Genomic DNA, 13,343 nt, shown 5'->3' with positions numbered 1-13,343 from the left:
GGGTTGGTACAACCTTATGAAAGACCCTAAGCAAGAATGTCCCACCTGAGCCCTTTCCCCATTCCCAACGCTCAAAATTGTGTTGTTGTTGTTCAGTCGCTAAGTCATGTCCGACTCTTGGCGACCCCGTGAACTGCAGCATGCCAGGCTTCCCTGTCCTTCACCAACTCCCAGATCTTGCTCAAATTCATGTCCATTGAGTCGATGATGCCATTCAAATATCTTGTCGTCTGTTGTCCCCTTTTCCTCCTGCCTTCAATCTTTCCCATCATCAGGGTCTTTCCCAGTGAGTCAGCTCTTTGCATCAGGTGGCCAAACAATTGGAGCTTCAGCATCAGTCCTTTCAGTGAGTATTCAGGGTTGAATTTCTTTGGGACTGTCTGGTTTGATCTCTTTGCAGTTCAAGGGACTCTCAAGAGTCTTCTCCAGCACCACAATTAGAAAGCATCAATTCTCTGGCTCTCTGCCTTCTTTATAGTCCAATTCTCACATCCATACGTGACTACTGGAAAAACTATAGCTTTGACTACACAGACCTTTGAGGGCAAAGTGATGTCTCTGCTTTTTAACATGCTGTCTAGATTTGTCATAGGTTTTCTTCGAAAGAACATGTTTTAATTTCATCACTGCAGTCACTGTCTGCAGTGATTTTCGAGTCCAAGAAAATTTTTTTAAAAATTGTGAGCAAAGTAAAATGGTTGTTTCAAGCTGCTGGATTTGGGGGTCATACATTATGTGCCAATAGTAACTGGAACAGGATTCAAAGCTTTATGAGAACTGTTTGGAAAGCTTTAGATGGCATGTAGATGAGGGGAAAGGACTCGAGGTACAGGAGGTACCTACATGTCCAGGTGAGCCTGACTCAAAGGGCTGAGGGTGCTGAAGGTCATAGGCAAGAGACCGCCCTAGGTGTGCTTAGGGCTTATTTCTTGGCTCACTGGAAGGACAGATTAACAGGATGTGACAGAGGGGGTTCAAGGCAAGACTGATTGGCCACTCATAGCCTCCTGAGGCATTCTGAGCAGTGGTTAGATGACTTTGGCTTCAGCAAGACCAAGTTGAAGTACCAGCTCTGCCATGCCCACCTGTGAGCCTCTGTTTGCATACTTTGCTGTCTATGTTTTACTTTCTTCATGTGTAAAATGGGACTCAGATTTGCCTAATAAGTATATGTCTGGCTGGGTTTCCAAGGGGGCTCAGTGGTAAAAGAATCCCCCTGCCAAGCAAAAGACACAGGTTTGATCCTTGGGTCATGAAGATCCTCTGGAGAAGGAAATGGCAACCCACTCCAGTATTCTTGTTTGGGAAATCCCGTGGATGGAGGAGCCTGGAGGGCTATAGTGCATGGGGTCACAAAAGGGTCAGACACAACTTAGAGACTTAACAACAGCAACAATAGGTCTGGCTGGAGGATGCAATTAGATCATGAATATGAAGGGCTGGAACTATATGTGTTATTCAAATTGCCATGTGAAATTCAGGGATCTGGTTCTCAACCTTCCAGGATCAGGAGCTCAGTATTAAAACAGACTCGCATTAACCAGCATTGGAGTCTGATGTATAAACTGGCAAGTGGACAAACTAAAGGACCGTCAGAAATACAGTTAACAGAGAGCATGGTCACGTGGGCAAAGCAGAGCACCCCTTTCTGAACGAGTACTCATGGGAGTCCATATTCTAATGAGATGGTTGCTATGGAGACTATACAGCGGCAAGAGAGTGGCTTAGAATCATGTTGCAGCCAGCCTGAGACCTGTCACTTCTCCAGGAGAGCCTCCCACAGGGAAACACAGTGTTAGGTCTGCCAGGTCATGATGGCCTCTTCCTTATACTCCTTGACTTGTGACTTTCTAGGTCTTCCTTTTTATGTCATCTAAGCCAGTGTGGCCTAGATTTTGATTGTTCCTGTTGGGAGATAATTCTCCAGGGGTCTGTTACATTTCTGCACATCTTGGAAGGGACTGTTGGAAGATGGATTTAGTGTCCTTCCCCCAAAACAAAAGGCAGCCATGTTTACTGCCCACTAGAAAAGATTCTAGTCCCCTACGCGTGGAGTTCCGCTCCTACACTGCAATTCCCTGCCTGGACAGGTCTCTATCTGGCTAATCTGTATCATCACCCCCACGGGATTCGGGACAAAGGGAATCATTGGAAATACGCTGCCGGCTGTGCCATAAGTCATAACGCTCTTTGTCTCTGATCCAGGTGTCTTGTGCCCTCTGCCAGCATCCATGAAATTGGCAAGCTAACTTGTTAACTAGCAAGTGGGTAACAGCCTGGATGAGAACATTGGGTGTTCCCAAATTCTCCTGCCCCATTGTACACTGACAGCCCTAAGCCGTTTGCAAAGAGAGGCTTACTGACCCCTGGCCTGTAGAGTGAACTATGTAATGCTGGGGAACCTATCCTACATCAGTGCCAAGTTCTTGGGGGCACTTTGCTGTCACTTGAATGAACCGCTAATGCAATAAAATGATATTTGTCTGACTCTCCATTTCAGCGCACCACTTTCCCCTCTATCTCTGCCTGGGCTTCTCCCTCCCCACCCACCAGCCTCCACCACAATCCATCTACCCAGCTCTGCAATGCCCCATGGGCCCTCCAGTCAGTCTCTGAGACCGCAGTAGGGGAAAATGGTGGCTGCCTTTCACCAGAGGGTGTGATCAATGCTACTGTGTTTTTCTTGACTGCTTCTCTATTTTTCCTGGCACGGGCCCTGAGAGCGGAGTGCTTTGTGGCTGTGTCAGCGCCAATTATTAACGTGAATATCATCATTGGTGGCTGTTCCTGCGCCTGGTGGTGCAAATTGCGCCGCTCCTCAATGATCTCTGTAATTAACTCCAGTGATTCACTGTGTACACCCATTGTGCTCTTTTCAAGGCTGGCGACATCCATTTACACGAGGAGCTAAGAAACAAGTATTTCTGAGGCCTCCCTTTGGAGGAATTTCTCAAGCACTCACCCACCCATCCTCTCCCTAAAGAAACAGCCTGACCTTATCCCACCCTCACCTCCTGTTGGAAAATCTGGCCCTTGAAGCTTGGTCTTTGAGAAAGATCTAAGGGTTTTGGTCCCCTCTTCTTTCAAGAGAGATACTTGGGGCTGTGCACATCCCTTATTTTTCACTATATCCAATGCCTAAAACAGCACCTGGCATTTAGTATACCCTCAAGAAATGTCCTTTCTGAATTGGTGACTTTTCCTTCCCAATTTTAGCTGCCCAAATGGACAGAAACTTAGAAGAGCAATTCTGTCTGGGGCTATTTTCCCCCCTGGGGGACATTTGGCAACATCTAAGGATATTTGGGGTTGTCACAAACAGAGGGATGCTGCTACTGGCATCCAGTCAGTACCAAGGTTGCTACCAAGGATCCTACAAAGCACAGGACAGCCCCCACAAGAAAGGTTTATCTGGGCCCAAATGGTGCCAAGGTGCAGAAGCCTTGGCTTAGAAGATGCCACCCTCAGTTCATGTTGCCCTGAATTTATTCATGTTGGTGTTTGGTTGGTTTTGAGAAAGCCCAGAGATGGTTTCTGAAGCCCCGGCATGACTGACATTTTATTGCCTGGATTTTATGTGAACGGCTGCTAATGAACACGGCCTGCCTTGATGACTCTGCAGAGGGTACCATTCAAACGAACCAATTATGAAGGATTTTTTAATGTAAACTTTTAACCAGGTAGCCTGAGGGCTTGCTGAGCATAAAAGTACAATTTAGAAAACATGAGGTTTTCTGAGGTTCTGGGAGGCCCCGGCAGAATTGATGCAAGCGCTTATGCAGCAGGGCTGGGAACACAGTTTTCTGAAGTCGAACAGCAGCTTTGGCCATTGAGTTACCCCCAAAAGTCATCCCCAGCAAAGAGGGTCAGAGGTTCTGCTGCTTGGAGAGGAGCTGGTCACCAGGGGGCAGGCCGGTCTGGAGGGTGGGGCAGTGGGCGGGTAGTGAGGGGGATTCCTGGCTGTCTTCTCCCCAAGTTTGTCCACTTAACTGGCTGATTCCCAGGGAACTGCTGACTCATGGCTCTCCTACCTTTAGCCAGATGGCTGGGGGGTTAGGTAACCTAATGATTCATACCCTCCTTCCTTTGGCAGTTGTCTGCTCTGACACCTGTGTATCACCCATAAGAAGCTGGAATTCAGGTCAATCGGGGTAATAGAAAGACCCAAGGATTTCCACGGATTTCTCTTGTTTCTCTTCTTCCTGCCTCTCCCTGGCTAGAAAAGGGGCTTCCTCTTGGGGATTTGCTAAAGATCCCCTCTTTCTTCTACTTCCTGTAGTGTCCTTTCTTCTCCTGCTCCCCGCTTCTCCCTGCTTTTCCTGGAGAGCTATCCACTCCTGAATTCTTCATTTTCTCTCTGCCACTTGGTGCCATATTACGCTTCCCTAGGTCCTTTGCTTTACAGATCGATGTCAACACAAATGGGACGTGGGCGCTGGTGATGGCTTAACAGGATGTTAGACCCAGCATTAAACTCATGGCGTTAGATACTTTCTTTTCTAGGTCAATGACCTTTTAAACAACTTTTTATTTATTCATTTCATTCTTAGCAGTAGAACCACTCATTAATTCAACAAATATTTATTGAACATCTGTGATGTGCCAAACATTGTTGTAGCTCCAGGGGATGGAGCCATGAACAAAAATGCACAAGGTTCTTGCTCTTCTGGGGCTTATATTCTAATGAGGAGAAGCCAACAACAAAGAAATAAAAAAATATGTTATAATATTTCAGTTCAATTCAGTTGCTCCATTGTGTCTGACTTTTTGTGACCCCATGGACTGCAGCACGCCAGGCCTCCCTGTCTATCACCAACTCCCGGAGTTTACTCAAACTCATGTCCTTTGAGTCAGTGATGCCATCCAACCATCTCATCCTCTGTCATCCCCTTCACCTCCCATGTTCAACCTTTTCTAGCATCAGGGTCTTTTCAAATGAGTCAGTTCTTCGCATCAGGTGGCCAGAGTGTTGGAGTTTCAGCTTCAGCATCAGTCCTTCCAATGGAAATTCAGGACTGGATTCCTTTAGGATGGACTGGTTGGATCTCCTTGCAGTCCTAGGGACTCTCAAGAGTCTTCTCCAACACCACAGTTCAAAAGCATCAGTTCTTTCATGCTCAGCTTTCTTTATAGTCCAACTCTCACATTCATGCATGACTACTGGAAAAACCATAGCTTTGACTACACAGACCTTAGTTGGTAAAGTAATGTCTCTGCTTTTTAATACGCTGCCTAGGTTGGTCATAAATTTTCTTCCAAGGAGCAAGCATCTTTTAATTTCATGGCTGCAGTCACCATCTGCAGTGATTTCAGGTGGTGATAAATGCCTGGAAAAAAAGAAGCAAGATGAAGGATTAAAGATGGATGCTGCTGTAGGTATTATTTCAGATGGAGCACATAGGGAAACTTCTCTGACAAGGAGAGCAGAGATCATTTTTGAATAAAATCTTCCTATTACTCTAATATTTAAAATGGTTAAAAGTGGAGATACTTTGGTGAGGGATTAGAGAATAGGGAGATGGACATAGATGGAGTGGTCCAGAAGACCTTGTTGGAGAGGTAGCATTTTGTATGGGAGCCGAAAAAAATAGAAGGAACCAGGTTTTGGAAAGTAACTTTATTTTTAAAGTGAAAATAAATTGAACATGGTAAAAAAAATTTATTCAAACAGTAGGGAAGATATAAAGGAGAGTATTCTAATCTCCTGGCTCCTTTGCCCCAAAGACAATCCTGTTACAGTTTCATGTGTCTCCTTCCAAGGATATTTTGTATGTATGTAAGCATTTACGGTAACTTTGTCTTCATCACCCTTTTTAAAAACCAATAGTAACCTATTGTACCCAACATTCTGCACCTTAATTTTTGAAATTTGAAATCATATGGTGGAGATTTTTTCTGTATTAGCTTGTCAAAATTTGTTTCATTCTTACAACACCGGAGTGGTAGTCCACTGTGGAACTGACTTTTTACTTATGCAGCCAGGCTCCTATTCCTGGTATTAGCTGGTTTCCATTTGCAAATGTGTCTCTATCTACTGGATACATATTAAGAGAAATAAATACATTTATTAAATATATTAATTAGCTATATCTGTTGGACAAATTTCTAGAAGTAGAATTGGCTGGGTCAAAGAGGATGCCTGCTTTCCATTTGGATGGATATTGACAATTTGCCCTGTAGAGGAATTATACCCATTTATCTTCCCTGATAATTTACAAAGCTACAGTGTTTTTTTAAGTGGATGGGTTATAGTTATTTATTTAGTTTTACTGTTTATTTATTTATTTATCTTTTTGGCCATGCTGTGCAGCACATGGGATCCTAGTTCCTCGACCAGGGATCAAACCCATGCCCCCTGTACTGGAAGCATGGAGTCTTAACCACTGGACTGCCAGGGAAGTCCTAGTACAATGTGTTTTTAAATGTTTTGATCTCTTTTTGTCTAACTGATTGGTGAAAAATATCTCAGTTTGTTTTAATTTTCATTTTATGAGCCCTTCACAAGTTTGAACATCTTCGGAGGTCTGGAAGGGCTGTTGTCTTTCTTGTTCTGTTGTCTAGTCAGGGAATGTCAAGTCAAGAGGCCTATTGGGTGTCCCAGTGGAGACAGAAAGAAGGCATCCAGATACTCAAGTTAGAGCTCAGGTGAAACTTTCTAAACTATGGCTATCATTCTGGAAGTCAGTAGTATATAGATAGTACTGTGGAATGAATGAGCTTACCTAAAGAGGAATGAACAAAATAGTGAGAAGGAGGCTGAGGACTCAACCTGGGGCTCTCATCCATCCAGAGGTTGGGTGGAGAAGGAGGGTCAACCTAAGATGGAGAAGCAGCTGAGAGAGACGGAGGAAAGTAGGTAGGAAATAGAAGCTGCCAAGAAAAGACAGTGGCTCGGAAGGGACCAAGGGGTCAACCATGAAGTCAAGGAAAAGAAGAAGGTAGATACTCTTTACATTTGACCACATGGGGTCATTGATAAACTTGAGGTCAAGTTTGTTGAAGTGATGACAAAGTTAAATTAGACTTGATCAAAGAAGTGGAGTTGGGACTTGGACGTAACACTTGCAAGGTATTTTGCCAAGATGAGAATTAGGATAATAGGTTGTAGTTGGATAGAGATAGGGATCAAAGTCAATCTTTTGGTTTTTTTTTTTTTTGAGATGGGAGATACTGAGGAAGTGTCTTTGCAGGTGGAAATGATCCAGGAGAAAGGGTTGCTGATGTGTGTGAGTATGTATAGCTGGGAGGGCAGACTCTTAGAAGGGGAGGGATTCAGGAACAAGTGGAGGTGGCCCTGAGTGGCAGGAGAGACATGTCTTCAACTGTATTTTGAAGCAAGAAAGAGAATGGGGTTCAAAAGTAGGCAAGTTTGAGGGTGTGGGTGGTGGGAGATGAGAAAACACGAATCCAGTTGCTTGCATTTCCTTCATAAAGAAGGAAGCAGGATGTTCAGACTAGGGTGAGTGGAGGGGGTGTGATACAAAATCCACAATCAAGTAGCAAGTGTGAAGTGGGCATCCCCCTGAGCAGGACAGGGACCTCTCCCGGGAGCCGGGATGAAAGTGCCAGGCTTGTTTTAACGCCTTGGAGCCTTGCTGGACTTCAGGCAGCTCTGCAACTGAGAAGCAAATCCAGAGGCTTTGTGTTGTACAGAGTGGTTAATTTCGAGGTGTCTGATCTCGATGCTGTTCATGGAGTTATTTATGTCTGAGATGATGAAAATTCCCTCCCCCTACTTCTGGGCCCATAAAAAGTGTGGGGAAGTGGTCAACATACCAGCCTGCGTTCCTGGGTCGTGTGGATTACCGCTGTCACGGGCGTGTTTCGCGCCCCCATCCATCTTCCGCCCAGACTTCCCAGCTCACGCCTGTCAGGACGGGGCAATGACCCCTGCTGAGGCCGGGTTCCCGGCTTTGGGCACCATGTGGGCCTGAACACAGCTTGTGAGCAAGTGCTTTTAATAAGCGTCAAGTTCCCCAGTTTCTCCTCTTTCCCGGCCTCCTTCTTATCGTCTAAAGACAGCAGACCCCGGCCCCCACTGAGCGTGGGATATGGTTTCCTACCTAAGCACACACTCGCCACGGGATGGGGTATGTCCTGGGTCCACGGGGGTCCTGGGCGTGTGGTGTTTTGTTACTGCATTCTACACTGACTAGATTCCTATTTTCTGGAAAATCCTGTTCAAGGAAAAGTATGGGAGGAGGCTTGTCTGAGACACCCCCAATCCCCCCCACTACCCCACCATTGTGGGTCTTTTCAGCTTTGCCATTTTTTAAAAAAATAATTTTATTTATTTATTTTTGGCTGTGCTGGGCCTTCATTGCTGTGCGGGCTTTTCTCTAGTTGTGGCGGGGACTACTTTCTAGTTGCAGTGTGAGGGCTACTCACTTCAGTGGCTTCTCTTGTCGCAGAGCACGGGCTTTAGGGCACGGGGGCTTCAGTAGTTGTGGCACAGAGGCTCCATACTTATGGTCCCCGGACTCTAGGGGACAGGCTCAGTATTTGTGGCGCATAGGTTTAGTTGCTCTGAGGCATGTGGGATCTTCCCCGACCAGGGATTGAACCTGTGTCTCCTGCATCCACCTGGCAGGTGGATTCTTTACCACTGAGCCACCAGGGGAGCCCTGGGCTTTGCCATTTTGACAAAGGCCCCTCATCTCACTGGATCTGTCTGTTCATCTATAAAATGGGAGTGATTGTATCTGCCTCGAATATCTATTGTGGGTTTGTGTGTATGTGTGAAATTTAAGTGAGAGGAGGAACGCAAATTTGCATTTTCACCAAGAATTATTTTAAGTTTTTTTTTTTTTTTTCGGTCATGCCACATAACATGTGAGATCCTAGTTCCCTGACTAGAGATTGAACCTATGTCCTCTGCACTGGAAGCATGGAGTCTTAATCACTGGACTGCAAGGGAAGTCCCATCAATGATTATTTTTATTAGTTGTCTCTCCATCTCCTGATACCTTCCTTGTCCCAAATACAGAGCGTCTAGCAGAGCCTGACACATTCTAAGTTTTCAGTAAATGTTTGGGAGACTTAATGAATGAACAGAAGAGGTGAATGTGTTGGTAGGTAAACCTACGTACGTAATAATGGTTATAGCTAAGGAACACTTAATACTTGCAGGCACTCGGTAAGAATCTTACAGCACAAGGTCATTTATTCCTCATAGAGGTAGATGGTTATGCTCCCATTCTACAGATAAGAAAACAGAAGTTCAGCAAGACTGAATTACCTAAGGGAGGTCTCCCACCATGTAAGTGCTGGAGCAGAGACGTGAACCTAGGACTTTCTCGTTTCAGAAGCCATGCTCTTGAGCACTGTGGTGTCATCCTGTGTGTTTGACAGCAGAGGGGACCACTTCGAAAACGACACTGAAGACCTGTGCTGAAATTATTTGTACTTTTGTGAGACTCAAAGAGGGTTGCTGTTGTTTAGCTGCTAAGTCATGTCTGACTCTTTGTGACACCATGGACTGTATCCTGCCAGACTCCCCTGTCCATGGGATTCCCCCGGCAAGAATACTGGAGTGGTAGCATTTCCTTCTCCAAGGGATCTGTCCAACCCAGGGATCAAACCTGCATCTTCTGCATTGGCTGGTGGAGTCTTTATTACTGAGCCACCAGGGAAGCCCTCAAAGAGTGTTACTTCTGTGTCAAAGATTGGCCTCTGACAACATGCATAACCATGGGTTGACTGAGTAAATAAACTGCTTTGTGTTCCCAGGAAGAGGAAATGGAGTCTTGTGTGGCTGTACCTGGAGCCACTATGCTGGTTTGGACACAGACTAGCTAGGTGGGCTCAGCCATCCCATGTCTCCAGCTGTCTCGGTTCAGCTGGCTGGGGTGATGAATGCAGCAGGCCAAGCCACCAGAGCTGATTCCCTGCTGCCCACCCCAGAACAAGCAGAGCTGGGATTAAGTACGGATCCTTGAGGGCTTCCCAGGTGGCTCAGTGGTAAAGAATCTGCCTGCCAATGCAGGAGATGCAGGTTCGATCCCTGGGTTGGGAAGATCCCATGGAGGCAGACGTGGCAACCCACTCCAGTATTCTTGCCTGGAGAATCCTATGGACAGAGGAGCCTGGTGGGTGACAGTCCATGGGGTTGCAAAGAGTGGGACACAACTTAGTGACTAAACAACAGAGACAACAATAAGGGATCCTTGAGTTTTGGATTGTTTTCTTCTCTGTCTTGGTTGGGAGTGGGATGAGGTATGGGGGCAGTGGCCTTTGTATCTGCTGTCCTGACTCTTGGCTCCTAGGGGCCATTTGCTACCCAAGGTGGCCCATCAGACCAGGCAGTAGGAATTGCCTGTCTCACTGAGACCCTTGGCCAAGCTTCGGAGCATTGTCCCCTACAAGCTGGGTGGTCTCGATTCCCACTCAACCATTTACTTTCCAGTGGGTTGGGCAATGGAAGCAGGCACAGGTTTGCCTTCCTCAACCTTCCTCTGGCTTTTAGAGAATAGAGGGCTTTATCCTATGAACATGGGGTGCTGGCTGCAGAGAGAGCTGGGGGAGCTGAGATCTGAGCTTGAGCATGTAAGTGCAGTAGGACTGGATTCGTGGGAGATGGGACAAGCCTTCTCCATCCAGGAATGACAGCCCTGCACAGCCCACGGCGGGGGTGCACTCTTGTGTACTGTGCTGGCTGCCTGTTGTCTCGTTCTAATAAATTAAATCTGTTATATCATCACTGTTATATTCCTGAGACAAGCACTTCCAAGGCAGATTAGAAAGGAACTTAAGGGGATTAAAAGCTTCTCTTAGTGAAAAACAATGTTTCAGATGGGAAATCCATTTACCAATATGAATTTCAGCAGAAATGCATGTTTTCTTTAATGCATTGCTACTGCTCAAAGAAAGCGGGGTTTCCCCCCCACGCCTCCTTCCTCTGTTTTGCATAAGTTGTAATGTGGATTCTGTTGAGCGTAGCAAGCCTCTCAGGGAGATTGATGGCTTCCATAAAGTTTCACGAAAACATTTCTCCTTTGTTCACGGAGAAAAAGAAAAGTGTCTAATGGATTTGGAGTATTAAAAGAGTGTTGGTTTATACTGGAAACCAAGGGAAGTCTAGGAGTAAATACAGACACCAGAGGAAATGGATTAATTGGAGATGGAAACAGTCAATTCTCAGTTATCTGCCTGTGACTTATGTGTAAGAAGTTTAAAACAGGAGCAGAAAGCATCCCAGGGCTTCAGGAGCCCTGCCTGGCTGTCTATCACTGTGTCTACTCAGGGAATTGAAAGCCATTTTAATAACCTGGGCCCAATATAATTTGGAAGGTAATTCTGTGGCTGCAGTTATAAAAAAAAAATCACAGAAGGCAGTCCAAGGGATATGTAATTAATTTTTTTTTCCTGTGACTCCCAGGTTGGGATTCTCTACACCATTAGAAAGTTGACTTAACTTAAAATCATGAACTAGTTCCCTAAAGCTAACGTGGAGCTCTGATCTCAGGGGGGTTAGAAAACTTAGGACGACTGCTGGGTCAGGCCGCAGTACTCAGTGGCATGGAGATAATTTCTCCAGGAGGCTGGGGAGCCCTGTCTGTAGGAGTTGTGTGTGCATGTATGCTAAGTCGTTTCAGTTGTGTCTGACTCTTTGCAACCCTATGGACTGGAGCCCGCCAAGCTCCTGTGTCCATGGGATTCTCCAGGCAAGAGTACTGGAGTGGGTTGTTGTGCCCTCCTAAAGTGGATCTTCTGGACCCAGGGATCAAACCCGCTTCTCTGAAGTCACCTGCATTGGCTGGTGGATTCTTTACTTCTAACTCTACCTGGGAAGCCTGTAGAGCTGCTGTCTGGATCAGTTATAAGTCGTTGTCTGGACCCAGTGCTGACAGTTGGGTTTGGTGCGTTAGTGAGTAGTGTCTGTTCTAGGTGATTGTCAGGAGTCCCTGGGGGTGCCAAGTGCAAACTTTTCTCCCACAGTGGCCTATGGAGTTGGGTGTCTGTGACCAGGGCCAAGCATGAAAAACCCCTCCCTGACATTTAAGGAGACTGGAGTGATAGAGAGAGCTCTTTGGGTAGAGCTTCTTCTCAAGGAGTAGAAACTCATCACACCTGCTCAAGTCAGAGGTGTTTGCTGTAGGGATGCAACTCTTATGCACCTAAGGGAATGGAGAGAAGCTGGGGCTGGATACAGTCATGGACCAAACCTGCCTCTCTCTTCTTTCTTCTCTCCTTCTCTCCCTCCCTGCTTTCCTGCCTTCTCTCCAGCTCCTCTTTCCTTTTCTCTTGCCAGAAGTGACTGAGCCAGAGTCTCTCCAAGATCCATGCCTCAGCAGTATGTCTCCCCACCACCGCCCACCACACCCAGGCCTCTTTAACAGGTGACCACTGGCACTCCTTCCCAAAGCCAGGACATTCCTCATGCAAAGCTCCTCAGGGGCCCCTCCTTTCACCAGGAAGACCCTCATTTTGTCCATATTATGCTGCTGCTACATCTGGTGGAAGGCTTTGCCTCTTAAAAGGAGAGGCTGAACTTCTGGAGTTCATGTTCCTAATTGTCAGCTCTAATAAATAGCAATATTTGCTCACCATTATTGGGTGCTAACTAGGTGTCAGGCCCTGTGTTAAGGACTTGACATGGACTAGCTTGTTAAGCTTCAACAGCTCTGAAAGCTGGGTACTACCACCAGCCCATTTCAGAGCTGGGAAAATGAGGCTCAGAGAAGTGTAGTAACTTGTCTAAGGTCACACAGCTGGCATATGGAAAAGCAAGATGTGAACCCAGGACCTAGAGTCCACACTTTAATTGCAACATTATGGGGCCTTAATGAACTACTAACTGGAGTTCTGTGTGTGACTTCATCGAAGGCTATTTCCAGGTTGACCACGTCAGCCTGCAGCCCAAGAAGTCAGCTTTCTACAACCACATAGATGGAGGTGGAAAGAGTGGATTAAAAATGACACATACTGTGAGCTGACATCCAGGATTCTAGCCTCTGTGGGATTTCTTACCTGTGTTGCTGCAAATCCTCACCCCATCCCACTGACTCCCCCAGCTCCACGGTCCCCGTCCCATGGGCCACCACACATCCTTAGGCTCCTGCTGGAAAGCCCAGTGCTAAAATCTTGCTCAATTTTAATTACAGTTCCAAGCGCCTTGCTGTCAGCTGCCCTTCTGAAATTGTTTTAATTGAAGTTCCATGAATCCTGGCGAGTTCAGACGGAGTTCATCTCTAAAGCCCATCCTGATTTCATTAAAGATTTGATCTTTCTTTTTTCACCAATAAAACATTTATTATCGTTATCTGTTTCGTAACCATTTTCTTTCTCCAAAGAATTGGGGGGAGGGGGGAATCAACCTCGTCTTCATGCCAATAAACCTAAGG

Source organism: Giraffa tippelskirchi, chromosome 7, assembly GCF_054371585.1.
Source record: "Giraffa tippelskirchi isolate mGirTip1 chromosome 7, T2T-mGirTip1v1.2.pri, whole genome shotgun sequence".
Taxonomy (NCBI): domain Eukaryota; kingdom Metazoa; phylum Chordata; class Mammalia; order Artiodactyla; family Giraffidae; genus Giraffa; species Giraffa tippelskirchi.
The sequence above is the reverse complement of the archived record's forward strand: the minus strand, read 5'-3'. Positions refer to the sequence as shown.